This window comes from Elephantulus edwardii, unplaced genomic scaffold (assembly GCF_000299155.1).
Source record: "Elephantulus edwardii isolate Elephantulus edwardi_28Jun2011 unplaced genomic scaffold, EleEdw1.0 scaffold00238, whole genome shotgun sequence".
NCBI classification, from domain to species: Eukaryota; Metazoa; Chordata; class Mammalia; order Macroscelidea; family Macroscelididae; genus Elephantulus; species Elephantulus edwardii.
Genome location: NW_006399988.1, coordinates 711,663 through 722,064, shown reverse-complemented (window position 1 = coordinate 722,064; position 10,402 = coordinate 711,663). Strand labels below are relative to the sequence as shown.

The following is a 10,402-nucleotide window of genomic DNA, read 5'->3' as shown; positions in this document are numbered from 1 at the left end:
TTTTTTTTTTTTTTTTTTTGGAATGTTTTTTGAAGTCAGGAATGATGAGGCTTCACCTCACATACTTTGGGCATGTTACTAGGAGGCACTATTCCTTGGAGGGTGACAAGATGCTGAGAAGGATGGAGGGACAGTGAAGGAGAGGAAGACCCTTAACCTGATATGGTGACTGCCACAATGGGCTCTGTGTGTCAGGAAGTGTGAGGATGGCACGGGATAGAACAGGGTAGATATTTTATTCATACTTGATGTCACATAACAACAACCTAACAACATGTCCGTTGAATGTATGTGTATAATAGATGTCTCTGAACTGTGGAATTGTAGAAGAGTACTCATGGACTGCCAATAGAAAGAAAAAAGAAAAAGGGTGGTAGATTTGAGCCATGTGCCCTTACATGACCAGTGCAACCCTTTACCACGAATCCACCAATGCTCCCTTTCCATAGACTATGAGTCCATTCCTGCTCTGCAGGAGAAAGATAGGCATTCACCTTCTGTGTAATTAATACCCTTGGAAACCTGCTGGAGGGTCAGCTATGAGTCCATTCTGTCTTGACGGTACATAATAACAACAAAAAGAAATACCTGAGACTAGCTGCTGTTGCTGTTAGATGTCACTGAGCTGAGTACAAATCATACCAACCCTATCAACAAAAGATCTAAACCTTGTCCTATCCAGAGCCATCCTCAGAATCTCTGATACACTTGAGTCCGTTGTTAGAGTTGCTGTGTCAATCCATCTTAAGGATGTAGGAATTCTGTAAAACATTGAAATTCTGGTCCACATTCCCTCCTTTTGACCAAGATTTACTGATCCAAACTTTATTCTTCCAAGGCAGATTAATTTGTTCCTTTTACATTCCACAGGATAGTCAATACTCTTCACTAACATCACAATTCAGTGACATCAAGTCTTCTTAGGTCTTCCTTATCCATTATCCACCTCTGACATGAATATGAGGCAACTGAAAATACCTTGGTTTGGGTCATATGTAACTTGGACTTTAAATGGTCATCTTTCCTTGTTAGCATTTTTTTAAAAATATATATATTTCTTTTTATTAGTTTGCTTACAAAGTTTATAAACATTGTTTCACACTATTCTTCATTCACATTGTGTTTCATTCAATTATTCTTATCCATTGTTTTATAAAATTAATTACCATTGGACTTTGCCCATCATTACCTTGTCTTTTCACCCAGATCCTTCCCTTTTGGTATCCCCTCCCTCCAAGCACCAATCCTGCAGTTTCACCTCATACCCAGCCTTCCCCTTTACTCTCCCCTCCCCTCCCCTTAATTTCCTGTACATGGTTTACTAGTTATCCTTCTAGTTCTACAATAATGGTCTTGTGTAGTATTTGTCCTTATGAGACAGCGCTAGTTCACTCAACATAATGCTCTCTAGCCTCTCCCAAGTTAGGTAGTATTTTTTCAAAATCGTTGCTCCTGAGTGCTGCACATATATTCCATTGTGTGAATGTACCACAATTTCTCAATCCATTAGTGGTTAGACATTTGGGCTGTTTACATGTTCTTGTGATGGTGAATAATGCTGATATAAACAATGATGTATAAATCTCTGTTTGTGTCTCAGTTCTAATTTCCTTGGAGCTTATTCCTAGTAGTGGAATAGCTGGGTCATATGGAGTTTCTATGTTCAATTTTTTGAGGAAATGCCAAACTGTCTTCCAGAGTGGTTGCACCGTTTTACAATCCCATCTACAGTGTATGAGAGTTCCCACCTCTCCATAAACCTCTCCAAGATTTATCGCTTGCTGCCCTACTAAATTTTGCCACTGCTACTGGGGTGAGATAGTATCTCATTGTGGTTTTGCTTTGTATCTCTCTTATTGCCAGTGATTTTGAGCATTTCTTCATTTGTCTATTGGCCACTTTAATGTCTTTCTCTGTGAAAAGTCTTTCCATGTCTTTTGCCCAGTTTGTAATTGGGTTATCAAGTATTTTTCTTCTGGAGGCTGTTACCTTTTGTTATGTGATTTTCGTCCAAAATGTTATTGCTGAATATTTGTTCTCAATTGCTAGGCTTTCTTTTCCCTCTGCTGGAAGAAGGTTTTGATGAGCACAGAGATTTTTAATCTTTAGAAGGTCCCATTGATCAATTTTATCCTCTCCAGATAGCGCATTTCTGGCTATATTTGGCAGTCTCTTTATAACATAGATTAGGCCATGTAAGCTTGATACCAGTTTGTCTCTTAAGAACTTTATGGTTTTGGGCTTTAATCCCAGGTCCTTATGCACCTTGAGGTGATTTTTGTGTATGGTGTGAGATGTGGTTCCTGTCTGAGCTTTCCTCAGGGGTGGTATGTTTGTCTTATAGATATAAGACATATAAAAAGAGGGGGGAATGATAAGTGCTATTAATAAGTTCGGGATTCTCTATATAGGTGTCAGTTATAAAACTATAGTTCTTTTTCTTCAGCCTGCAAAACTAGCTGCTTAACCTCTGAATTCTGTTTCTTGTCTTTAGTCATGTAGAGTAGTTTAATCTGTCTATTTACCAGAAGAGGAAATGCATCTATCCTAGATGCTGGTGAAGCTGGTTCTGCAAGTCATATGTAAACTGTATCTTAATCTGCCTGTTTACCAGGAAGAGAACTGGGGCCTTCCTGAATTACTGATACACAGATAGGAACTGTCCTTTTCAGATGTAGAAATCACCTTTGTTTACTAACAAAAGTGCACTGTTAAATGAGCTGGAGTTTCACCTGAGTATATAAGGCCATGACCAATCCCAGACAGGGAGGCAGTCTTAGAGGTAACTCGCTGTCTCACAGATCTGTGTAATAAAGTGCATTTATGGATACTGCAGTCCGTTTGTGTTATTGGTGACTGACTACGAAAAGAACCCCTTGCATTCAGTAACAAGGTTGCCTTTTTCCCATTTAATAGGTTTTATTTCCTTGTCTAGTATCAGTTGATCATAGAAAGCTGGTTCCATTTCTGGGGTTTTTATTCTGTTCCATTGGTCTATGTACCTGTCATTGTACGAGTACCATGCTGCTTTGGTTACTACCACTTTGTGTTAGCTCTTTAAAGTGGTTCCTGACAACAGTTTTGCCTCAAGTAGTAAGTCTTTTGATTTTCTGAATAATATGAGTATTAAGTGTTTATATCTAAGTAAAACTGAATCCTTGACAACTTCTACCTTCACTCAATGTATTTTTTGTTTTATTGATGTTGAGGTGTGATCCATAGTCATGTTTGTAGTTTTTGATCCACTGTAAGGACTTCAGGTTTAGGGGGCTAAGTTAGTATTCAATCTGTCTTACAGAGAAAGAAAAAGAAATCATATGCCCCAGGCTGCACTGCAGGAAGGCCAGGAGTTCTGGAGTTGACTCCTCAGCCGTCTGCTAGTATGACTCATCGTGCCTCCCCATTTGTTTATGTAACACATGAATCCACTCACTTAATCACTCATTCATTCATACACTGGAAAGGCAGCATCTCTGGGTCCTATCAGGTTCAGGTAAAAATATTTCTTAAATTCATCTTCTTCCTCTTCTCTTCACTGCCTCTACCCTAGTGAAAGTTATACTTCTTTTTACCCAAATTATGGCCACAACTTTATAATGAAATCTCTCTATGCGGTAACATACGTGGTCTTTCAGTTTGATTTTTTTTTTTTTAAAACAGTGCACCTCTGATAAGTCCTCTGATTAGCAACCTGAAAGCTTCGAGCTACTCTTCTTGTGAAACTTGTCACAAAAGCCTGGTCAATAGTTTTACATATTGTTGTATGATTTCCTTGGTCAAGAGACTTATTGTACAGTTTTCACCTCTGTGCCCAATGATGTGGAGGCTTGGTTCCCACAAGCAGATCCTCGTCATCTTGAGTTTGTAAAGTAACCACTCTCCTGACAGGATTCCTCTGCTGCTTTGCAAATTGCTTTCCTTAATGCTTTCTCACCCCTCAAACAGCACTGCCAGGCAGGCCACCCTAGCCCACGAGGTGCAGAGATCTGACACGATAGCTGAAGAGGCTAGCACACCCTTGTGTGCACTCCACTGGTTGGCTTAGACCTATGTCTCCTCTCTGCCAGGGCTCTACTTGGGTGGGTAGGAAAGCTGTTGTTGCAGAGGTACTGCAAGTCCCTCATTCCTTAAGAAGTGTCTAACTGGACTGGAGACTGGCGCTGGGATCGCTAGGATGCAAATCTCCCTGCACACATACTTCATAGGGGGCAAGCACTGTAGAATCTGGGCTACATGGGCCACTGCTTCTGCTTCATGGAGGAACCATTCAGTGTTAGATAACAGAAGCTGGGCATACAATCGAATCTCTGAGTCTCAAACTCTAGATACCTAGATAGTATCCAGTACTCCTAAACTCAACTTATGACATCCTGACCATAACTCATAACTTTATTACACAAAAATGATTAAAAGTAGCATTTTCAGACTATTGGATGTAGGTTAGTGAGGCCAAAATTCACTTCTGATAACGGATGTATTCTGTCACAACTTTAAAAAAATAATTCAGTAATTCCCAGCCATTATATGTGTGTGCGCGAGATATGAGTGAAATAATACAGTAGTCTACTCCACCTCTATTTGTAAAACAAAAACCAAATCTCAAATCCTACATATGCCATTATGATTCAGAGTTGGCAGGAATGTGGTGACAGGCATTTTGTTCCTCTTAGGAATATGAATTTACACAACCTTTCTCTGAATTAATTTTGATGACATAAAAGTCAATTTCCTTTACTAAGTAATTCACTCTCCAAGAATGTATTTGAAGAAAAGACTTAAGTTCACAGCAGTTTTCTTGTAACAGAAAGGAACTTAGAAGTAGTCAAACTATCCAAAAGCATTGGATTAGTTGGATTCATCAAAGTTTATTCAATAGTGTGAAGATCACTGTAAAAAAAGATATTTAAAATTGTGGGAAATGGCCACGTAACATTAATTTGAAAATGAGATTTAAAATTATATATTCAATAGATCTTAATTTTTGAATGGTCAAAAATACTGGGAAGAAATGTAACAGTTAATACAGGCTATTTCTAAGAGTGAACAGAAATTTCTTCTTTAAACTATGTGTACTTACAAAATGTATATAATGAACACGTTCTGATTTTTATCATCAAAATTGCCTTTAAAACAAAAGTACACATTTCAAGGATTTTTTTTCTGATGTTCTAAGGACAACAAAGAGTTTTATCCCTGGATAAAACAATCATAAGTCTGAGAAATAATATATGAAGTTTTGTATATGTTTATATAATTTCAAAATAGGTATCTTAAACATTAAGTCCTGTTATCTCTCTTTTAAAGTAAACCTAAAAATTGAAGAACACTTTTCTTTGCTAATAATATATATATATTTTTTTTTTACTGCCACCTAGTGGCATATAGAAAAAGCACAAAGCCATTATGTGGCTCCTGAATGAAAATAAATTCCTATTGGTCATATCATAATAAGCTGTGGCTGACATTGAGAAGAACAGGAATCCTAGAGCATTTAATCGTTCTCATGTGGAATTGGACCTGGACCAGGAGACTCTTGTGCAAACGGAGCAGGGGAACACTGCTTGGTTTCTATTTGAGAAGAGAGTGCATCAGGGTTGTATTCTCTCTCCATACCTATTCAATCTGTATGTTGAGCAAATTATCTGAGAAGCTGGACTCTATGAAGAAGAGTGTGGCATTGGGATTGGAGGAAGACTCATCAATAACCTGTGTTATACAGATAACACAATCTTGCTTACTCAAAGTGAGGAGGGCTTGAAGTACTTATTGCAGAAAATCAAAGAATGCAGCCTTCGCTATGAATTGCATCTCAATGTCAAGAGAACTAAGATTCATATCATTGGACCAATAGAAAGCATCATGATGGATGGAGAGGAGATGAAACAGTCAACAACTTTGTCTTGTTTGGATCCAAAATTAACACCCTTGGTACCAGCAGTCAGGAAATAAGGAGACACAATATATTGGGAAAATCTGCAGTTAGGGACTTCCCCAAATTATTGAGGAGTAATGATGTAAGTTTGAGGACTAAGGTGTATCTGATTCAGGCCATAGTCTTTCTGATTACTTGCTATGCATGTGAGAGCTGGACAATGAATAAGGATGACAGAAAAGAATTGACATCTTTTAGCTGTAGTGTTGGAGAACACTGAACAGACAAAAGAGCAAACAGGTATGTCTTGGAGAGGGTGCTGCTTGGAGAGGGACATGATGTTGGGAAGGGTGAAGGGTCAGCGAAGGAGAGGAAGACCCTCAACCATGGTGACTGCTGCAATGGCCTCTTGTGTGTCAGGAAGTGTGAGGATGGCACAGAACAGAATAGAACAGGGTTCAGATCTTTTGTTCACAGGATTGCTATGAGTCATACTCGACTTGACAGCACCTAACAACAACAACATCATACTGAAATAAATTATGTTTTAAACTCGTTTAATAGATGACTAAATATCTATAAAATGGAATTAGATGTAAATAAACAGGTTATGACTTAAAAGGAATAAAGAAAAAAGATATTTATCAACCAGCATTTTATCTGAAATCTTTCAAGGGTGAAAAGCACAAGAAGTAAAAAGGTATTAAAAATCTAAGCTCAGTTTTCATTCAAGTTGTAAATTAAAGAATGTAAACATTTTATGTTTGAAAAGTTATTTGAAAGCTTATACCAAAAAGTTACACTTTCATGAGGAGATGACCGAAACAGATCATGGGGGATTATCCATAATCCTTGTTTTCAAGTGATTGTTTTGTTTTTCTTACTCTTCTCACTGTATCTGCTCTATCTCATAAGAGTAGCATGTTCCCAGATGGGCTTGGAAAGTCTGAGCCACAAGGCTGTGATTTGGAGTTTGGTGTCTGGATGTGGTGAACGACTGTGGGGTTTGTGCAGGCACAAGACTGGGGGGGGAAAATCCCAACTCTGGTCAAAATCCTAAAACAGAGACAGAGTACTTATTTTAGGCTTACTCAAATTCCTCTAAACTTTGTTAAAATTTCCAGCACTTTATTCTCTAATCTTGGGTGGCAGATACACAATGCATTTGAATTACTCATCAAAACACCACCAAGAATAAAAAAGGACTTCAGATAAAATTTTTGTTAACAACCTATCAGACAGATATCTAATTAACTTCTAAAGTACATGCTGTTGTTGCTAGCCACCATCAAGGTGAGTAGCATTTATAGCACACTATAAACAACAGACCTGCACCTTGCTCTATCCTGTGCCGTCCTCATGATCTCTGATATGACCAAGCCCACTGTTACAGTCATTATGTCAATATACCTCACTGAGGATCATGCTCTCTTTCTCTCAACCTTCATCTGATTGTTCCCAGAATGAAGTCTTTTTCCAAAGATTGGCCCCTCCCGACAACATGCCCAAAATATGCAAGAATACTTCACCATCCTTGCCTCTGAGCACCTTGTTTGCATGTCTTCCAAGGCAGACTTGTTTGTTCTTTTGGCAGTCCATAAGATATTCAGTACTCTTCTCTAATACCACAATCCAAAGGCATCTCTTATAAACATACACTCAAGGGATCAATATTATACATATATGTAGACACAAACAAACACATATAAGAAAAGATTTACACACAGGAAAAAACCAGAACAAATTATATTCTTTGATGGTTACTAGAGATGACAGGGAAAAACATATTAAAAAATACCAATAACAAAAATAAATGAAAGGAAAAAAGTTGGAAAGGATATGAAGAGTCACTTCATAAAAGATATTCAGGCAGCCAACAAACATATAAAAAAAGAAAAAAGGGGAAAAAAGAGTGAATGAGGAGGTAGGGGAGAAAAGTGCACCTGTGGATTATAGTACTTAACAGCCAATCTGCAACCTAGCAGGGCCTACATGCCCAGCCCACTCAAAGACATGAGCAGACCACCCAGGCATATAGGCAACAAAGTTTATGGAACCATATGACAACCTACTGATGTCTGCTATCCCCAGGCTCAGATCACTGCACCCTATGGGAAGACTGCCTATGTAACTCCTCCTACTGATTATAGTTCTCCAGCTGCCCCCAGGCCTATAGCCAGCCTGTCCAGGGGTATGGCACTGGTGCTACGGATACCACCACTGCTACAGTGACTACCACCCAGGCCTCCTATGTAGCTCAGTGTGCATATAGTACTCAGCCTGCCTATCCAATGTATGGGAAGCAGCCAGCAGCCACTGCACAAGCAAGACCAGAAAATGGTAGCGAGCCCGCTGAGACAAGCAAATTTCAGTTTAGCACAGGAGGTTACAAATAGCCCAGCATAGAATATGGACAGTGTAACTACAGTTATCCCAGGTACCTGAGAGTTACCCCATGCAGCCAGTCAGTGCACTTCCATTTTACCCACCTACCAGCTATTTCTCTTCACAACCAACTGGCTATGATCAAAGGAGTTACTCTAAGCAGAACACCTATAGACAGCCAAGAAGCTATGGACAGCAGAATAGCTATGGGAAGCTGAGCAGCTGTGGGCAGTAACCACCCACTAGTTACCGGCCCCAATCTCCAGACTGGATCCTATAGCCAGGTTCCAAGTCAATACAGCCAACAAAGCAGCAGCAGACTTCATTCTGACAGGACCACCCCAGGAACCTGTATTTATGCACAGGAGTCTGGAGGATTTTCCAGACCAAGAGAGAATCAGAGCATGAGTGGCCCTGATAAGTAGGGCTGGGGAAGAGGGGGATTTGCTCATGGAGGCATGAGCAGAGGTGGGTGGGGAGGAGGATCCTGTGGAATGGGCAGTGCTGGAAAGCGAGGTGGCTTTAATAAGCCTGGTGGACCCATGGACCAAAGACCAGATCTTGATTTAGGTCAACCTGTGGATTCAGATGAAGACTCTGACAACAGAGGGATTTATGTGCATGGATTAAATGACAAGACAATCTAAGAGACTTCTTGAAGCAGTGCAGAGTTGTTAACACGTTGCCACACACTTTTAAATTGACGACCCTGTTTAGAAACACATTTTTTTTCCTTCGATGTATTACCGTCATTTGTGGCAACATGTTAAGATGAACAAGAGAATTGGGCAGTCTATGATCCATATCTATCTGGACACAGGGAAGCCCAGAGAGTCCTCTGAAGTGTCCTTTACAGTGTCTACAGCGTCCTCAGTGTCCTCTGAAGGCCCTCCAACTGTCAAGGCTGTGGTGGAGGGTTTGATGGGAAAGGTTTCCAAGGGAACAAGCTCAAAGTCTTTACTTGGAAGAAGCTTCTCACAAACAGCATGCATGGTCGAATGTCCCCTGTGAGGGCAGGGGCATGTTGTTGCTGCTCTTTGGAGGTCCAGGAAGCCCAGGAGGTTCTGGGGGACCCATGGGTTACATGGGAGGCTGTGGAGGAGACAGAGGAGGCTTCCCCTTGTGCGGACCTTGGAGTTCCCAAGGGTTGACAATGACTTTCTGAGGAAGAGGTATACACAGGAGTCAGGGAGCACACCCTTGGTTCAGATTCTGGTTTGACTGTGTATATTTCTAGAGAAACAGTTGTAAGGCCTGCATGTTTTAGACAACAGATCACCCAAGGGAAAGAGTGACAGAAACTTCTCAGACTTAGCAAACCTCACAAGAAGAAGTTTTTAAGTGTGAAGGTAAAAGAACACCTATAGTAACTGACACTGTATAGTTCATACAGACACCACTGCTTCTAGTTCACTTTGCTGAGTAGCATTTGGGGTCTTAAAACCTTATAAGCAACTACCTAAGATACAACTCTTGGTTTCTTTCTATCTAGAATAAAGAAGAGTAAAGGAGGCCCTTGGGGACAGCGAGAACGTGCTCCTGGGCAGAAGGGAAGCTTGGGAGTGGCGCACAAGGGGAAGTCACCTCAGACAATAACGAAGAGGCATCCTTCAAAGGTACCCAGGAGGAACCGGCAGGAGGAGGCCCTTGGGGACAGCGAGAATGTGCTCCTGGACAGAAGGGAAGCTTGGGAGTGGCGCGCAAGGGGAAGTCACCTCAGACAATAACGAAGAGGCATCCTTCAAAGGTACCCAGGAAAAACCGACGGGCCCTCGGGCCGAAAGGAAAACATAATCTATACAGGAATTCTACAGGACATGTCACCTTCCCTTGGAGACAGTACAACTAAACTTAAGAGACACTGGTCAAAAGGAAAAAATGTCAGCAGTCGACGTGTCTGGAATCACAGAAGCCAAGAAAGCTTAAGATACAAGCTGTCAGATCATGGGCTGGACAACGGAAGATATTTTCTGAAGGGACGTGGCAGAAGGGAAGGGTTATCCTGGTGGAGGGTAGAGCTGGGAAGTAAGTGGGTCAAGACACTGGGCTAAGGGTGGGGTCAACACTGTAACTAATGCTTAACTCCACAATAAGGGATTTATCTTTCACTGTTCCACAAATTGCTTGTCTGTCATATACTCCACT

The 10,402-nt window shown here is 40.6% G+C and overlaps 1 protein-coding gene and 1 pseudogene across 1 annotated transcript in view; one reads left to right on the top strand and one right to left on the bottom strand.

Annotated features, from left to right (window-relative positions):
• FANCC (Fanconi anemia, complementation group C) overlaps window positions 1–10,402 on the bottom strand; it is a 388,004-nt gene that overhangs the window by 277,375 nt on the left and 100,227 nt on the right. The window lies entirely within an intron of this gene.
• LOC102843618 lies at window positions 7,139–9,422 on the top strand (annotated as a pseudogene).